This window comes from Nyctibius grandis, chromosome 11 (assembly GCF_013368605.1).
Source record: "Nyctibius grandis isolate bNycGra1 chromosome 11, bNycGra1.pri, whole genome shotgun sequence".
Taxonomy (NCBI): Eukaryota; Metazoa; Chordata; class Aves; order Nyctibiiformes; family Nyctibiidae; genus Nyctibius; species Nyctibius grandis.
The window spans coordinates 23,309,824-23,329,366 of NC_090668.1; the positions used below are offsets into that span (position 1 = coordinate 23,309,824).

General features: G+C 45.8%; 1 long non-coding RNA gene across 1 annotated transcript; it reads left to right on the forward strand.

The window, feature by feature from the left end:
* Window positions 1-492: 492 nt before the first annotated feature.
* LOC137668952 (uncharacterized) lies at window positions 493-5,696 on the forward strand. Its single transcript, XR_011049015.1, has 4 exons — window positions 493-717; window positions 1,254-1,432; window positions 1,687-2,267; window positions 4,917-5,696. It is a non-coding gene; the product is annotated as an uncharacterized lncRNA (long non-coding RNA).
* The last annotated feature ends 13,847 nt before the right edge of the window (window positions 5,697-19,543 follow it).

Consider the following 19,543-nt stretch of genomic DNA (forward strand, 5'->3'; position numbering starts at 1 on the left):
GTGAGAGCTTGTGTTTGTGTGCCGCCCTGGCCCTCCTGCCCTCCGCTGCCAAAGGGCTGGCCTGTTTCTGGGAAGATCCTCGCTGGCTTTCAAATTCCTGACTGGATTGTTACTGCCGGTTTTGGGAGTGGTCCTGGGGGTTAAGGCCTCACTAGGCCGTAGCCTGTCATTGCAGCAGCTTCAGAAGGCTTTCTTCCCACAAGTCCTGCCTACCCCAGGCAGGAGGGTTGTGATGGCCTCTTAGCATCCCAGAAACGGCTTATAAATTTCACGTTAGCGGAGTACACTTGACCAACTAACAGCTCAGAGCAGGTGGGTGAAGCTGGTGCCCACGCTGGGCAGCGGAGGAGGCGGAAAGGGGATGCCCCACGTGGAAATGGTGGAGATCGCGTTGCAGGATTATATGCCAGAGGTTGAACGTGCTCCTCGGAGCCCAGACTCTTGGGCTCCAGCGTCGCAGTGACTGCCCGGCAGTGGGGTGCTGGTCTGTCCCGAGGGACTTGCTGAGAGGGAGTAGAGCTGCTCTCGCATTTATTCGCTTCCTTCCCTGCTGCATCCAGGGAACTGCGGGGTCAGAGGCTGCAGTGCTGCCCCGGGAGTGGGAACAGGCCCCCTGGGCTGCTGCAGGGCAGAGAGAAATACGAGATAAGAAGGGGTGGGAGATGGTTAAAGACGTTGTTGCCCTTCTTCACTGAAGTCCATGGATGGGGGGAGAAGGTGGGTATCTCTGGTGGATTGGGGGGTATTCGTGCATCTCCTAATAGAGACGAGGCCTTTTTATAATGACTAGAGATTTGTCTCCTCACACTTCTCCCTCAGGGCTAATGTGCTCCTCATAAAATAATGTGAAGGCATAATGTGCTCCTTCAGTTAAAGCTGCTCCTTTGCTTTCCATGGTGTCTGCATTGCCTGTTTACCTTGGCTCATCCAAATCATTTGTTAAATACCAAGTTTGCATAAGCAGTCCTGTGTGGACTTTGGACCCTTGAAGCCTCCCTATAGACATCAGGAGGGATAGAAACAGGCCCTGTATCTGTCTGAGATGTGTTTGAATCTGGAAATCCAAAGTGTTGCACGGAACAGGGCGTAACTATACTTTGGTTAGGGGTAATTATGGTAGGCAATGCCAAGGGCAGGCTGCAGTCCTTCTCATGTTCCCCACCACAACTGCACGCAGGCTGGCAATTTAAGCCTGATGTAACTGTTTCATTATAGTCATCACTCTATCCACCACCTTTTGTTTTCTTTTTCAGCAAGGAAAAAATAAAATAACAAATGGTCCACTGTGTGTAGGTAAGAAATGAGGAATCCTGGAAAGGGATCATCCTATTCAGCAGGACAGACAGGAGACCTGACCCTGCAGCCCCAGCCCACGTAATGACACGATTCGGACCGCAGCGTGCTCACTGCCTGCATCAGCACCGGAGCAGAGGTTAGACAGTCTCTAGGAGAAGGACTGCAGCTCTCCTCTGCTCAGCTTGCAGACACATAGGGATTGCTGCCCGAGCTGTATAAAGGCTGATGCTGTCGATATTTTATTTTGTGGGTAGCATGGGTTGTTGGGTTTTGTTATTTTCTCTTTATGCAGGGCTAACGTGGAGTGTAGAGCTGGTTGCTGGGCAGTGGGGATTGCAGTTGGTAATAAAGGTCTGTTTTCTCACTTTCTCTATTTTTGTCTCTGGGCAGGATGAGGCACATCAGGGGAAAATCTGACTTGAAACAGAAGCTCAATTTTAAGTTGGAGTTAGTCCTGCCGAGAGAGGTTTGCTTCCACCACAGCTCTCCATCATCTCAGGGCACACCGCTGTGACTGCTCATGCAATGGCAACCCTGGGGGCTTGGTGCCACTTCTCTCCTGGACAGTAGGTCTGAAGTAGGGTACAATGTTACACCAAGCCCTAATCCCCTTATTAGTGTGCAAAGTTTTGATGCCTGGGGCAGGATGTTTGCCTGGTTGTCCCCCAGCTCCTGCAGGTCTTGTGAACATACTGAAAAGGTGACATATATCCTCCTGGAATGAGGGAATGGTCTTTATCAGGCACTGGAGTCAGGACTCCTGGGTTTTACACCTTTTCTTCCCGTTTCGGACACCTACAGAAATTCCATGTATCCTTTCAGCACAGAGATGTCTTTCTGTGTGTGAGACCTTGCTGGTGGGTTATTTGCAGAAGGATTTTTTTGCTTGCAAGGAGAATTTTGCAGTCACCAAGTGAAAAGTGCTCTTTGGAAGAACTCTGGTTTTGGTACAAACCTCTGAATCTCTCCAGGTGAGTCTGTTTTCACCAAGGTCACCAGATATCCTCACGTCTGCTCGGACGAGGAGATGAGTGAATCCAGCTGAGCTCCATTTTGTGTGTGCCCTCTCTAAAACGAACTGTAGAGCTGATAAATTCTTTACCCCTCGCCCCTGCCAGCTCTGCGAATTGCGGCTTCTTTCAAAGCTCAAGCGAAAAGTGCCGGACTGCCACAGCACTGTTGTGAGTGTCGGCTGAGAGACAGGCTGCAACACGCCTAGACATGTCCCGGAGTCGCTGCCCGCCTGGGAGGGGGGATGCCAGCCATGGACACCACTGGGATGGTTTTTTTTCCTCCTAACTTCAGTTTGAGGGAAGGGAGAATCAGTGCTCAGCGCTGCAGGAGGTGGGAGGAAGGGTTTGCCCCCTCTGAATTGCTGGTCAGTAGATGTTGCAGCAAGAGTCTGTAGCTGATATTGCTGGATTTTGTTTTTTTGCTGGTATAAAGAAGATCAGAATCTGGCCTAGGGTGAGGGTGTTAGTGCTTTGGCAGTGGGTGTGAAAGGAGAAACTCCAGAGGGTTGGGCGGCAACATGCTCATGCTGTTCTCTGCTGTAGATGGCCTTCCGGAGACACGCTGGGTGAGTGGAAAATGTAATGAAATTCCCAGAGCCTCCTGGTGCACTACCAAGGTATTCTTGCCAGCTTTCCAGCCCGAGATGTTGGTGCAGCTGTAGGGGCCAGCTCTGCAGATAGAGCTGATTGCAGATTAACCCCCACCAGAGCAGGAGGATTACTGAGAGAGATGTTTTCTTCACCTGTGAAATAGCCCACACCACAGCCATGGTTGCCTTTGGGGTAAAATTAGCTGAATAAAGGGCTCACAGTAGATGAAGCTCTTTTCAAACCGCCTTTCTTTATTGCAAGCTCATTTATTTATTCTGGTTCACAAACTGAGCAGTACAAACAACAGTAAAAATGTGATGCATCCCAAATTCTAGCTGTGAGGATGGGTTTCATGACCACTGCAGTCTGCATAAGGTCTTTTAGATCCAAACCATCTGTGGGGCTCAGAGTATGCAAACTATTCATGTTGTCTTAAAGATTTACCAGGGAGCGAGGCCTTAATGTGCCAGAATCTGTAAGAAAGCAGAGACCTGCACCACTGACAGTCCTGAGGGTCTTGTTTTAAGCTTCTATTGAATAGATTGATCATTGTCCTGCAGCATTTAGTGGTGGAGAAAAAAGCAGGGAGGGGGTTTAACAAGTGTCTCATATGGTTTGTGTTGTCTCTGCTCTGCTGAACCTTTCTTTCTGCTCACACAGCGGGGTTTTTCTGTGCCTCCGTTTCCTTTGTGCAGATGGTAGCAATAGGTTTCGTTTCCCCCCCAGCCGTCAAATTAACAGCCTTGGCGAGCTTTCATTTGCTGGCTAGTTTTGGGTGGTGCTGCAGGATTGCTCCACTCAGTACATTTCCAAGACTGGCTTTTTAACCCAAGCTCTATAAAAACAAACTTTTTTTTGTTGTTTATTTGTGTGAGAGAAGGGACCTTGGGAAAGCAGATACAAAATTTGCTCTGACTGTATTTTGTCCACTGAAGGAGTTGGCTTCGAGTTGCATTAGAATAGCAGATTGGCTTCTTGCAGAAATCTCCCACAAGCAATGGGCTGAACTGGGAAAAGCTGGTGGGCAGAGGTACTGGAAACAATCTTCTGTTGTGTTAAAGCATCTGCAGGAGGGAGTAATGAAAACTCTGGCCTCATATCTCCAAACTCCACAGCAAAGCTTTCCAATCCATCCAGTTGCACAGATCAGCTTCAGAATACGATATCCTAAGCTTGTGAATTTGCAACATGATTTTCTCTTCTTTCCCCCAGTGGCAGTAATCCAATATGATATCAAAGAGCAATTGTAGAATGGGAACCCCTCGCTGTTCTCCAGCAGCGCTCGTAGCAATATTTAGCTTACAAGGAAATTAGTGGTCTGAACTGCTCCATTGATACAGATGCTGATGCAAGTGGATTCTAACCAGGAACAGGTGAAGGATTACCATTTTTGTTTTATAAACGTAACAACTCAACCCAAAGGAAGAGATGGGCACTAGGTTTCCTAAACCTTTACAGAAAGCCTATGGGAGGGACATAAACGAGCCAAGTGCTCCTGAGTCCAGGTCCTTGTGCCTTTGCTATTCTATGTTTTTATATATATGTATTTTTATATATATTAATATATATATATAATGTTTTTTATATATATATATGTAAAGTATATACAGTTTATATGCTTAGGGAACTTAGCACAAATTTAAAGTTCTTTCATTGCCTGCCTGCACGCTTGTCTAACTCAAAAAGCTCTGCTCTTGGCACCTCTCTGTAGCACAGCAGCATGTGTGGGCACATCTAGGTTGGCAGCTTTGTGCGTACTTGGTGCATCTTCACCTTTTGGGGTTTACTTTGTGGCATAGACCTGTAACATGCTATGGGCTGTAGGACCCAGGCTTTTGGCTGTCTGTCTCCTCTGTCTTGAGGATGTGGTTTGAAATATTCGCTCATCGGGTGTTTCATTTAAACTTAGTTCTACTTGAAAAAGAACCTGTATATCCAACATACTGCCGTGCCAGGAACAACAAAAGACCCAGAGCCACTGCTCAGCCTTACATTTGTTTCTCACATGTGTTCCAGGACTGCTCGCCTCAAACCTCCTCACTGGTTGTTTTCATCTGTTGCTAGAGCCGTATGTCTCCGAAGGAAGGACCAGCTCTGCCATTTGAACAATCCTCCTCCATCTGCTGCTACTGCTCCTGTTACTGTGGCTGCGTGTGCAGTGGCAACTCGGTGACGCCAGGCTTGCAGACACTTCATCACTCTGTCATTGCTTGTGCGTTTCCACTAACCCGTGCTAGGTGAGGTCATCACAAACTTGCATTTTAGTGCTGGGCTGCAATGGTTTACGTTGGTTAGGAAGAAGACCACTGCCATCGGCAACTAGGCTAGCTAGGAGAAAAATTCACTGGGCATTCAGACCCGCTATTTGTGGGGAAACAGCAACCTGCTGTTGCTGTGAGTTAGCTCCCAAATGTGGTCTTCACAAGCTTGCCCTCACCACGAGGGATAGGACCATGGACAAAAACTAGTCAGATCTATTCCATAGTTTCAGTTCTCTGTAGGCTAAACCTAGGCTCTAGGTTTAATTCCCACTTCCAGCTAGACTTTTATTTCAGTGGAAATGGTAGTCTGGACAGCTGGCCTCAGATTTCATGGGGGGTGCGCAAAAAGGAGTCAGGGATGCTTCTGAAGTTTTCTGTCCTTATCAATGTGCAGCACTAAGGGTAAGACCAGGTATCTCACGGAGCACCAGAGAAGCCAGAAGGTCTCCTTTGCTCTATGTGGGATTTTATTGAGATGAATGTGGACTGCACAGCCTGGAACACAAGTTGTTTGTTTTAATTTACAAATGAAAAATAAAACCATGTTTATTTGCATCAGTTGAGGGGTCTTTGTCTCACAGCTGCTTGAAAAGCATGCTCTAGCTGCCAAGTAAAATAAGGTTTAGTGATACAATGTGCACTGGGAAGGGCAGAGCTGGTAATTGCTCCGCAAGCAGCAAAACACTAGTAGGTACAATATATAGAAATCCATGCGAAGTGCAGAACTGTGGCTTGTGGCCGATATGGGACTGAGGTGCAGGAAGGTGTTGCAAAATGGCAACCATCTCCAGCGAGTAACCCCCGTGACTGCGTAGGTGAGGAAGCCGTGTCCTCAGGGAGGCTCTTAGGAGCAGGTCTCCCTTGCCGCACGCTCGCTGCCAACCCGTGTCTGGCATTCCTGTTATGGAAAGTGAGTCGGGAGGTGGCTGGAATCCCTGGTTTCCTTTTAATCCTCTCTTGTCAAGCTTTGTGCTCTGGCGAACACTGGAAAACATGCTTGTTATGTTGGGCAGTGGTTTGCTCCCAAACATTGATGAAGAGAAAGCTCATCTTCCCAGCTCTGCTTTCTCCTCTTGCTGTGTGGACGTGTACAGGCTCTGTGAGGTCTGCGTGGGCTCAGTGTTGGGAACCGCTCTTTGCCTGCGAGATACCCACAAGCCTGCAAGGAGGACAGTTGTCAGACGGGGATCTAGGTTTTTTTCATCTCTGTTCGATGCCGATGAAGCGGTTTGTGGGGCAGTGATGGCTGGTGTGGTCTCAGCTGCGTTTCATCTGACTCATCTGGTACAGTGGAATAAATGACCAAGATCTAAAAGTTGTTTTACTGTGGCTGAATCTGAAAACCCAAATATCAGTATAAACAGCATGGTGCTAGGTACCGTATTTATTTACAGACAGAGACTTCCCCTGCCTTTAGGGGATAAATGCAGGCAAAAGAGAGCAGGCAAGGCAGAGGAGGCTCAGAGAGGCTGGACTGTTTGACAGCTACATGCAAGGGGCAGAAGTTCGAGTCAGATCTTTTGACGCCTGCCAGAAAGACTGTCTTTCCTCTTGTTAGTGACAAGGAAACATGGAGAGTCTCACTGATAACCCAGATCAGATGGAGTCAGTGTCCTCTCAAACTGCCTGAGGGTCTCAGGCTGGTTGTATTGACTGGACTGAATGAGAAAGGTTGTCTGCAGAGCAGCGCACAGTTATTACCGGCATCTTGTAGCACAAGGCATGCGCCTGTTCTGTGTTGGTGCACCTTCTGGTGCTGGCCGTCCTGGATCGCTTTGTGACCAGAATTTAACAAGGCAGTTTACAATGGCTTTGACACCAGTTGGGTAGATGAAGCTGGCTCAGAAAGCATCCACCCACTTGCTAAACAATGCCTCAGGCTCCGAACGCATTCAACTGTTGCTTGGCTCTGCTGCCTACATGCAGCTTTGCAGGTGGAGTTTGTTTTTCATGTTATCCATCCCCCCTGATGGCCTGTGAGCCGGCTAACTCTGACTCTACCTCCCATCTCTGCTCTCTAACATCTGTATGATGATTTTTGGGAGCCTGCTTGTTGCAAAGTCTTGCACAGTCAAAGAACGGTCTTCGTTTCAGAAAGTGTCCCTGCCCTTTGAATTTGTCAGTGAGCCAAAAACCGGGATCAAGACTTTAATAAAAACCCAAAGGACACTGGACATATTTGTTGGAAAACTGAGTCCAGTTAAGCACTCGTCTCACAGGGATGCTAAGATGGTCAGGTTTATTGCAAATTCTATCCATCTTCTGTTTAAGAACTGGTGATTTGGTGCTGCGTTTGGCTATTGGAATTGCAGAGACATGAAATTTTGGAGAAACCTTGATTTGAGTTCAGTTTCATGCAACAGAGATTCCAATTATGAGTCAAGCTTTAAAAAAAAAAAAACCCAACAATCATCCCACCAACAACTACTTTCTTTTTTTAACCAGAAGCATATAATCTTACTTGGAACTCTTTTCTTAAGCACCAGAAGGGTGAAGAGGTGGCTTTTGTGAGCTAGCACAACTGGTGGCAAGGATCATGCTTTTTTAGACTTTACTAATGCAGGTCAATGTGTATATATGTCTAAACTTACAGTGAATAAAGAACCAACAGCTGTCTGCCATACTGCCACAGTTGGCTGGGAAATGGCCCAAACACTGAAAAGTTTCTCTTTTTTTTTTTTTTAAAAAAGAAAGGAGGGAGGGAAAAAAAGTGGCTGTCTTCAAGTGTGTTTGAAATAATGAAAAGAACCGATGTGCAAAGCGATTAAGAGATCTTTGAGGATCAAAAGCCTTGATTCAGTTTTGCCAATGGAACAAAACTTTTCATCTGTTCTTATGTGGACCTTAAAGTAGGGCAGAAGGGTGTAGTTCTTAAATTTTTTCATTTCAAAATTTACTTTGGGCAGGGGGAAAGGGTTCTTTCTGTTTGTTCTTGCTCTTGTTATTCAGTGTCCTTAACACAAAAGGCCAGCCTGGCTCTGAAATGAAGAGCAGGGTCGTTCTATGAACTGGTGGTTCATTAGTCTCCTTTTGATATGTCAGAACAGTAAAGGACCCTTTTATTTTTTTTCCCCTTTCTAGTAATGTCTGTGTTCTTAAATCAAGACATCTTCACTCATCATGCTGCCGTGGCTGAATCTTTTTTAGAGATTTCCTAAGTGAGTTGTACCAATAACACTAATCTTGTGCAGACAGAGCGCATGGTCAAAAGTTAGATGCATAAGGAAACCAAACCCAAAGGTTTTCAATGCTCCATGCAGTAAATCCTACTTCCCAGCTTTGTGTTTATTTGGAGCTGGATGCCCCCCACTGGGGTAAATCTGGGCTTGTTTTCCCTGGTAGCTTCATACCAGCAGGACCGTGAAGCAAGCATAGCCTTGGGAAGGTGCGATAAGGGAGGCTCAGAAGTGCAAACTGCTGGGTTCCAGCACTGTGAGCTCATGAGCAACGTGCCCTTTCTTGGGGAAGGGGTGATGGGAGTAGCAACAGAAGAAGGTGAAGGGATGGAGAGGAAAGACAAGAGATTGGGAAGGAGAGGACAGAGCTCTGGAATGTCCTTGCCTTTGGGTTTCTGCAGGGGACAGCGGAAGAGCTCCCTCTTCCTGCGTCAGCCTGCTCTGACCATCGCAGAGACGGAGCTTTCCTCGCAGGCTGGGGTGGCTCAGTGGTCCCAGCAGCCACAGGGCAGTGTATTTCTTTCAACATGGATTTGCATACCGGAAGGTCCACAGGACAGCGTGGATTTGCTCTATAGGTTCCCCAGATCAGCCCTGCTGCATCATACACTGCCAGAGCATTCATGGCAGGTTTGTTGGGTTTAATGACAGAAATCGCCTCGATGGCAGAAGTTGTATGTTGGTCATGTCTCGTTGCAAAAGAACGGGTGACAGCAGAGAGGTTATGTGTTTCTGTTGCCATTGCAGATACTTTACGGAGTAGGCATCTGGTGCCACAGCAGCACAGGTGCTTCCTGTGGCCTGGAGCTAGTGTCCTTCTGGTGTGTGGTTTCCTGATCTGTCCTCGCTCAGGGCAGGTGGTAGGTGTGCTCTAACCTCTTCAGGAGGGCATCTGTGTTACACTGCTTTAAAACATGTTCTCTTCTCTAAAGCTTAATTAGTCCAGGTCATATTTTGTCACCCCATGTGCACCAGCGATGGCAACTGCCATTTATGCTGTTATGGGAACCACATCCATATGTGACACAAACCGTGTCATGCTCTAGTGACACACCAATAGCGATGGTGGAAACCTGAAAACAACATCAGCAGAAGCGGAAAACTGTATATTCCCATGAGAGAGCAAGGCTGGAAAAGTTTTGCTGGTGAAAATATCTAGCAAGGTGTGGACTGCGAAGTGAATTAATCTGCTTTCTTCTTTGACCTGTTTCTTGATTAGCTCTTTCTGTCTGTTCCTAGCACTCCTATGTCCTTATCAGTGACAGGAATGAAATGTCACCATTGATACAAGCCTGGTGTAAAAGTTTGTAATTACAAGCCATTTTGTGAGCAATATGATGAGTGAAAAAATGACCTCCTATGGGCTGGAGATCTCCCCCCTCTTGGACCTGAAAGCAGGCATACATTAATTTACTGCATACATTAATTTACTGCATAATTTGTATACTGCTCTAGCATCATCCTAAGCAAGTGTCATTTCAGCATATTATCAATTCTAATACAGCTGTGAGCAGCAAAGAGAGTAAAGAAGACAGTCCTCATGCCTGCCTTTGGGGTAGAGGGGTGGAGATTAGATTGTCCATGTATTATGTTTTGACAGTAGCTTCTCTCCTGGTGTTCATGTAAATAGTTATTTTTAGGAAGATCATATATTTCCCAGTAATTGTTTTAAATGCATCAAAGAGCTTGCTGATACGAAGCCTGTGATTTATGGGTTCCCGCTACTTTCTAACAGCTGAACTTAAATCCTGAATTCACTGAAGCCATTTGGAAAATTGGGATTATTCCAAGCTGGAGCAAAGGGAGGGAGACTGGTATTTTGCCAAGATCAGCAGTGATTCATTCCCACATTCATGCTCAGCATCCAGTGAAGGGCAGAAGCTGGGAATGCTGTAAGGAGAGCTAGCAAGAGATTATCATGTTGAAGGTGAAGCTGCCCTACTCGCTCCCTCTGCTGCTAGATAAGGTCTTTTGAACGAGAAGGACCAACTTCTGTCACGTTTGTCTTTCATCCCCTCTAAAAGCTGATTTATCCATAGAAGCCCCAGGCCAACTAACTCGCCTCCTGTCTGTGAGGCGTAGAGAGAACTGAATATTGGCTGTCCCGAAGAATGTCCCCGTAGGGGTGAAGGACTGGAGAACACCTCGGGATAATTATACTTTGGAAATCCCTTACAAAGAGATGTTTTAGTGGCTGCTTGGAATGAAGCAATGGCTGTATCAGGTTAGCCCAGGCGTCTCTGGCAGTGTGACCAGGAGCCCTGAGGGACCTGTAAAGGGACAGGGTGGACCCAGGACTCATTGCTGGCACATTCTGTCACGCTCCAGTGATATTTGGTCCCTGGACACCCTGAGAGGTGCTCACAGAATAAATTAGATTGGTCATAGTGTAATTTAGATTAGGTGATAAATTTTCAAGTAATATAAAAAGTGGAAAGTTGCTGTGGTCTAAGATTTACTTGGTTTTGTTTAGCCCGAGGACATTTATGCTTTCGGTGCCTGCACCAGGGTTCAGGCTCCATCTCCGAGGACATACACCTAGACAAACAGTCACTAATACTTGGGCATGACGGATGAAAGGGGCCGTCTGTCCATCCCGGAGCCTGTCCTTGCTCTGTCCCTCCCTTGTCTGTGCGGCTCACAGGGGCTGTGCTCCAGCTGCATGTCCAGTAGCCACGGCCGTGCTTATGGGGACAGCGAGGTTTTTACAGCGGGGCAGCTGAAATACCGCCTAGTTGTGAGCCCCTTGGGAACTGTCTTTCCTCAGAGAGATCTGCCGTCCTTGTCCCCGAGCCAGCTGACAGCGGAGTAAAGTTTCTCATCGTCTTTCAGTTCTCCCAGCCCTGGGAGAGAAGCTCAGGGAGATGGTAAAGTAAATGGAGCCAAGTGTCCCAGCATGGTTCAGTCCCAGCAGAAAGGAAAGGACTTTTTTTTTTTTTCCTCTTTTTGCAGAGCAGGGCCAGAGCCAAAACAATGTTTTCTTCTTCTCCTGATGTGATCATCCCTGTTGTGTATGTTTGAAATACAGTAATTCTGAGAGCACGGCTTCCATGATCAGGAGGCAAAAATAAGCACATTTATATTTGTGAATAAGAGGCGGTAATAAACCCCTGAATTTCCAAGCACATAGAGGAGCATTGACATCTAAATACCAGAAATTCTAAGCCCTTACCTTGCTAATTCATGTGGCATTTGGAGGGGCTGTGGATTTTTATTTCATCCTGGTATTTGTGGTATTTCCTGCCATTAGTATAGGAAAACCCTTGTGTGGTAAATGCCGGCTTTTTCCTCTGTTGGTGGCAGCCATGGAGACTTGGGTTCATGAAAGGCAAACCACCCGTTTCAATACTGAAGGATCTCAGAGGTACCTGGGAAGGAAAATCTCATCGGGGTTGAATAAGGATTTTGGTAGTGTGACTGGCTGCCAGCTGAACAGCTCTGAGCAGAATAAATCTGGTCTTGAGATCCAAGAGTCTGGGGCTTCAAAATCATTGGGTGGTTTCAAAAACTGTAGCTTGGAAATACTATTGAGAGTCATTTTATCACAACCTCTTAAGAGTAATCTGCATATAAAGGTTTCAGGTACGAGTGTTGGCCCCGAGTCAGTCAGAAATTGCTGTTTTTATCGCAGATTAAACTGTAGATTGGGCCGTTTAGATTTGTAATGGAAAAACATTAGCCAATGCACTTTCCTCCTCTCCACCCTCTATCATCAGGGCATATATCAAATTGCACTATCTGGCAGGGAGTTCCAAATGTTATTTGAGAAGAGAGAGGCATGCAAGCGATGTCAGCAGAAAACAGCTGAGTAGCGGTTAAATTTCTTTGGCCTGAACCTGCTCCACAGGGAAAAAGAAACGCAACAACTGGACTTGTTTCATTTCACCCCAGCACAAACCATCCTTTGGAAACAGATGATGTTTGTGAGCAACTTCTCTGTACAGAAGCTGGGGTGTTGGGATGCTGTTAGGTGGACAAATCCTGCTCTGCTGTGGATGTGGCAGGTCGAGCTCATGGAGGCCAGTACTGGCTATGATCCCTCAGTGAAAGCACTGGACCTCGCGGGACATTGGCTATTACTGTTCCCTTGTGCAGCTGGAGCCTGTTATTTTAGAGGGGCAGCTTTAGGTTCTGTCTCCGTGGCCTGTTAAACTTATCTACGTTGGCTTTAAAGAGAAAAGCCTTAAGAGCTGGCTCAAGTGAACTTGCCCAGCGCTGCAAAAGAGCAGTGGAGGTGCGTGCAAGGATACTGTTAGCTGAGAAGCTGGACTGAGTTAAATGGTACCCTTAATCCCCTTGATACTGTCAGGGTCAAGTTAAAAGGTCTTCCGCACTCGGGGTGAAGGCTTTGCACGTGTAGATGCTGGTTCACTTAAGGGCAACGCTGTCTCTGCAGTGAAAGAGCCCTCTTCTCTGCTGGCACGTGCTTTATTGCCGAGGGAAGAAGTCACTTTGGCAGTATCTCACGGCACAAGCTGGGGACGTGTGGTGAATTTTGGGTCCGTGGAGGCTTTTTAAAGAAACAACAATGGAACCAGCAAATGGGTAGAAACAGAATGGCTGAAGAGGAGGAGAAAACTGAAGTCAACATAGCCCTTGGTTTTCTTCTACCTGTCAGTCTACAGCGTCATCTGACTTCTTTGCCTTGCACTCCCTGTTTTAGTTGGATTTTGCCTTGTTGTTCACATGGCAGAGATCCACATTTTTCTTCTCATCCTCACAGCTGTTGCAAGCAACAGGAGGTTGCAGTCCCCTGACACGATCCTTCTTGGGATTCGGGGTCCTTCTTGGGATCTTTCTTGTCTGTCTGGGGTTTAGGGTCCTTTGCCTTGCTGCGTTCTTTAGTTTGCCCTCTTTCCTGCCTCTGGACCACTCTGATGGGATGCCTTGGTCTCCTCTAGGACGAAAACCCAAGTGAGCAAGGGAAGAGGAGCCGCTTTTCTCTGATGCCTCCCCAGCTTTGTTACGTCTCCCAGAGGGAGATCTTTCAGCAACAGTTATGCAACAGTCCTACTTAGATCCCTGAGTCAGATTTTTTCCTAGCCCCTGATCTTCAGGGTTGTCTCCAGCCTAAACCAGTGTCCGTGCTTCACAAATGTTTCGTATTGAAATATTTTCCAGGTGTAGTGCCCAAAATACGTCAGGTACTTGGGCCTAATTCCCATCGACTTCAGTAGGAGTTATGCAACTATCATTGCTGAAAGTGGACGAGTGTTAAAGTCAATTTTGGGAGATTTTGTAATTGAATGTGAGAGGAGCAAAACAGACCTAAGGAAGAAATGGTTTCTGCAATCCAACACCTATTGCAGTCAAAGGAAAGTCCCCCATTAATTTCAATAAAAGGAGAAATAAAGTATAAATTGGGAAATCAGAGGAAAATCAGAGAATTTGCCCATAAGTTTATTTTTGAGGGGTAGGGAATAATTTCATAAACTGAGGGAAATATTCCTGACAGTTGAGATCTTCATTCTACACTATAAATAGTGTGGCTAAGTAGTTTTATATGTAAAATTAAATTCTTCAAAAAATTGTATTAATAGTTTTTCGCAAGTGACTGCAGGAATGACAGTGATGTATTGAAACAGCACATTCAAGATCCAAAACAAAATCCTATTTAGTGCTCTGAATCTTCCGTCTTTGAATGTATTTCCTCTCTTCCTCAAACAGTTGTTGGTGCGCTAGTTATATTGCCCTAGTACAGCCTTCTAAAACAGATACATTTTTATTTGCATGCAAATTGGTAGGAGGCAGCTTGCCTGTAAATACTGTGCTAATCATTACAGGTTCCATGGTTCATCAGGACTCTGATGCCTAATTGGCTGCGGGATTGCCTATAACTCTTGATAGCCTGATTCAGAGCAATAGGAATTGTTGAATCTACATAATAAAGCGAGTGTGATGAAAGGTGAGTGCACACCTACTTTATATGTGTGTTATCATTCTTATCAAGGTCAAAGAATTTTTTTTTTTCCTTCCAGATATACATATTCATACAGCCTGTGCACAACTAATGAGTCGGAAGATTAAATGGTTGTGGATTAAGAACAAACCCTACTGTTCTCCTGATTAGATTGAAAGTTACTTAGTTCATCTGATTAGAATTCTGAATTCAAACCAGGTAACACACCGGCACAGCGTTCCTCGGCTACTTGCAAAATCTGAGCGTAAGAGTCACTGGAACAGATTAACGGTCCGTTTCATCCAGTCCCCCCAGATCTCAGAGAGGCCAGTGCCGCCTCCAGGGATCACTGGCATCCCCCCCAAATGTCCACAGGGGCAGACTGACCCAGGGCAGAGAGGCCGTGCTGCCAGGGTTAGCTGGCACACAAGATCTCTGGCCAGGATCAATTTCAAGTCAGATTTTTAAAATATTGTAGCAGGGACATCACTTCTTTTAGTCCCTGGTCACAGGCACATTACCTAAGAGACTGAGATAAGCCCTTGCTCTTGCAACTGCCATGCATTAAAATGTCTGTCTTTTCAACACATACTGAGTTACAGAATTAGCAGCCGTGACTCGGAGGAATCCTTGCCCTAAGCCCCAAGTGTCACTGCTTTTCCCCTACACGTGGAAGCGGTTGTACTGGTCCCAGGGCTTGGAAAGGGCCGCAGCATCATCAGGCTTAGAAAACCTTGGGAGACAAACGGCCAGGTCTAACAATAGGCGTGAGTCAGTCGCGAGGTGATCTGATTTCCTGTTGCTCTGCTGTCTGGGCTGCCTGTTTTGGGGAACAATCCTTATTAACGCTTTATCTATAACATCCGCGCTTCCACCGAAAGGATCCCTCTGTGCATTATTTTCCTGACTCGGGCGGCGTAGCGCTTCCTCCTGCTCCCCAGCTGCGCAGCTGCCCGTGCGAGGGCTTTTGGCAGAGCTCCTTAGTGAACGCTGCTCCAAGATGCTTGGCTTAACTTCATGGCACCCATGAACACTTGTCCTTTCTCTCTAATGTGCTGAATTGCAGGAGGGTTCAGTATTTGGGCTTTAGATCCTTCCTGGTTTTATTCAGGTGGAGAAAAGGGGAGAAGGGAGGATGACAGAGGGTCTGTTTAAATATAAAGAAAAAATGTAATGGTTTGGGTCTATATTGTCCTAGTTCCTTCTTTTTTTTTCTTCCTTTTTTTTAATTTCTTTTTTTCTTTTTTTTTTTTCCCTATGTATGCATTTATTTTAACTTTTCTGTTTGAAGAGGGGGAAGGGACCACAGGGTCTGACCTGTGTATTTAACGAAAAGAGAGCACTGAACAAGAGAATTTCAAGAAGTTTTTCACAGGTGTATTGAAATAGTGTTAAGATTCCTGTTTCCTTAATGAAAATGGGAGCAATGTGTGTCTGTCTTTCCACAACAGATATGAAACAAAGAGAACTAAGAAATGTGTTGGCATTCAAAAGAGCAGGAAAGTAACACTGTTCCTGTCACTGTTAGAAGGTTAAAATCCTGCCTGGCAGCCTATAAACTATTTAAACGATCCTACAGAAATTGCACTTACTGAATCATCTTTGGGATTTATAGCTAAATCCTTCACCCCAATTGAAGACCCAAAGTACTCACAGCCCTGCCGGAAAATGCACCTTAATGAGGGGAAATTGTAAAACTGGACTGAAAAAAAAAAAAAAAAAAGCCCTCTTCAGCAAAGAGAGGTCCTTGCTGCAGTCCTGGCTTCACATGGCCATTGAGATGATGGCAGCTGTGCTGCTGTGATCATATGTGACCTAGATTTTCCTCACAGTAGTCCTGTGCTCTCCCTGATCTTGTGTAGGCCTGAATGAATTGAATAGACACATTTCTGGATGCTTTCAGAGAGCAATGGCATCTTTTTATTTCTCTCTCTCTCTTTTTCTTCAAACCACAGCATCTGTTCCCCTTGTGGTTTTCTCTCTTTGCTCTCACACAGTGGTTGTGAAAGAGGACAGGGCTGGCGTAGCTTTAATTTGGGTAATGGTGGATGGGGAAATCAGGGCAGGTGCGGTTCCACCTTGGTGTACTGCGACACAGCAGAGTGTAAAACTCGAGTCCATGGATTTTAGCACTGGTTGCACACAAAGGAGGGCAGGAGGGCTGCTGGGAAGATCGAGGGGTGAGACTGCAGCATCAGGAAACCCTGAGTTTCTGCACTGACCATGGGTCTGAGCCTGGTATCAGCGCTCTTGGGTACCATTCACATTATGCTCTCCTGCCTGGGCTCAGAAGTTACCCTAGTGCAAGATCCAAATTCTCTGGGGGACAAAAGTTGGAGAGAGTCAGCTTCTCAGTGCATGCCCAAGCTCTCGCTAATGCTGTTTTGGCTTGATCAGGTGTGGGCAGGAATAAGCTCGTTACATTACAGCACCCAGCAGAAAGTATGAGACCATCCAAGGCTGTGTGTCCTCGGACCCACTCTCCTCCTGAACATAGCTTTTGACTTCTGATTTCCCAGCTGTGACACCGATACCATCTGTTTACTTGAACAAAAATCGCTCCATTTGGAGGGTCTTGGTTAAGGGACTTGGAGGAAACTAGAAAGATCTGGTTTGATTTCCCTACGGGGGACATAAGGCCTTGCAGCAAAAAAGGCTGAAGCAATCTGTAGGGCAGACTGCTGGTATTTCCTTCCTTCCATGCAGATCCTGCTGAGTCTGTTGAAAATTCAAGTTTCTAGGATCAAATGCAAATTTTTTAAACTTAAACCAAGCAACTAGCACTTACAGTCAGAGTCCAATGGAGACTTTTAGGTACTGTTCTGATAGGAACAAAAATAAACACTTATTCTCTGCCTCAGTTCATATGTAAAATGAAATCGTAATGATCCCATCATCTGCTTTGCAGAAAGCTGTGAGGATGACTTCTCTTTAGTGCTGTCTTCAGTTACAGAGCTGTTCTGACAGTGGCGAGTGAGTGTTACAGGTGGTGGGTGGGGGTTCCTTCCGAAATTTTATATAACTCCAATATTATCTGTTCCTGTGATTGACTTGACACATGAATTCAAAACAGTTGGAGCTTCTCTCCCACTCTGGTGTAGCAAACTGGATGTGAAAATGACACTTCCCTCTGGGAGCTGATAGTTTGCTGTTCGGTGCATGGTGTTGGGTTCCTTTGTTCGCTGAACATGGCACTTGGCAAGTGGTTTTTGCCACTTCAGGGTTGTCAGTTCTGTCTGCTAAAGGCCAAGATAAAGCTTCACAAAAAGCCTTTCACTCCAAACAAATCTTCTCTGTAATGTACTGACTCGATGACAAAGGAACCAGGAGCTTAGAGGTGGTTTGGATTTTTTTCTGCCCCAAAGCGTGCACTCTTCCCTTGTCATGCTTTTATTTTAATGTGGTATTTCCTACCCTGCTGTAAACACCAGGGTGGTTTTTTTGTCTTGTGACTCGGCAGCGCTTTGCCATGACGTTCCTTTCATAACGCGTTGCTGATAGCACTAGATGTGCTGCTGGCTGCTTCCAAGGCTTATCAGAGGGTTTGTACCAAGAGCACTTAGATAATCCCATGAGGGGATGCATTAGCAATAAGAAACCTGTATGAAGCACTGTTGTAATATATTTGCAACAAAGCAATATAAAATACATGGGAACAAATATGTGGTCCTCTAGAGATTTTCAATACAACACGGTGCAGCAACATGTATAGAGCATCCTGGTCCATAATAGCATTGTTTGATCCATAAAGTGACCTCAGTTACTTATTGACAGCACAGTGCCACGGGTGCAAAGCTGGGCAGCAGCATCTGTCCTTCTGAAGCCCAGTGTGAAATGCCCATTGGTCATTATAAATGTACATAACAGAAATGTGAGACGTATTCACACCAATGAAACTTGCTTGGCTCTTGTTTGTAGTTGAAGAAAACTGACCGAATTTGTCACAGGGTTCTCAAAGGTGTCTGAGTACTTAAGAGATCCTCAACAGCCGTGACTTAATCCATTTTAGCAGAATTTGCAGCTTTATCTGTTGAGGTGAAGCCTCACCATTTTTCATTGGGTTTTATTCTGTGATATTATTCCTTACACACCAACAGCATAAAGAGTCAGACATGAATTCAGAATTACTGGGCTTTCAAACTATATGCAAATCGTCTGACCTAAGTCATAACTTGATCTAAGTCATAAATTGAAATTTTGGCTTGTTTTTACTGGGTCCTATAACACAGAATACAAATCACAAGCCACGCACGGATACTGGAACCTACTCTGTGCATCATGCTTTTTCCCTGCAATTTAGCAGTTGTCTGAATGCTCAGCTCCTAGTGGGGAAGGGAGGATGATAATACATATAGGGACAAGGCAAAAGCCATAATTCATGTACAAACAGGAACGAAAGGAAACTTTTGTACTGAAGGGACCTCTCCTGTGTATTGTGTCAGGACTGTCACAACCTCCAGCTGCCAGAACAACCTCCAGGGCGGTGGGATAAGTATCTAAATGCAGGAAGACAGCAGTAGTAGGCAATGAATCTGCAAAACTGGAGATAAAATACATGCAGTCCAACTGCAGATCCAATTATAATCAATGTAGGTTGTTTTAGGGGCTTTGCAGAAACCAGGGTTTGGCCTCACAAGATGAAAAGAGAAATTTAACAGGGATGAAGAAAGGCGTTACCACACTATTCATAACACTCCTTGTTAGAAGCTGCCAGCTTCTTCCTGCATAGAATGAAGGAAGTTACAGGTGAGGGAAAAATAAATTGGTCCCTGTGGGCACAGTGATTTTGACTATACATGTGTATTAGAGATGAGGCCGATGTGCTACGAACTGCAGGTGAAATGGTAACAACGGTACATGGCAACCTGGTGTGTATCAGTGATGCTGGAGAGCTGCTCAGGAATGGTCAGGGTGTAATGCCACATTTTATTTAGGCTAAGGCTAAAATAAACCCTTCCAAGAACACAGAAGTTGCTTGTTGGAAGAGTAAATGGCAGATTGTGTGAATGCTTCTGAATTTTCTGCCCCTTCTCACAGTTGTGCCTTGCAATGTGGGGCTTTCCGAAGCTACAGGAGAACATTGTGGTACAATGAGGAATTCGATGTAGTTTCCTACAGGTCAAGCCAGCTCCTCATCGCTGGCTCGTCTCCTTGTATGCACTTTTGAAGCACTGAGTTGTACGTGGTACTGAAAAATGTCTGCAGCTTTTATAACCCCCCATACAGCTTTGGCTTCGGTCTGAAGCACAGTTACGTGGGCAGGGAGAAAATGTTCTCTGAATGAATCCATCATAAACATAGCGCCTG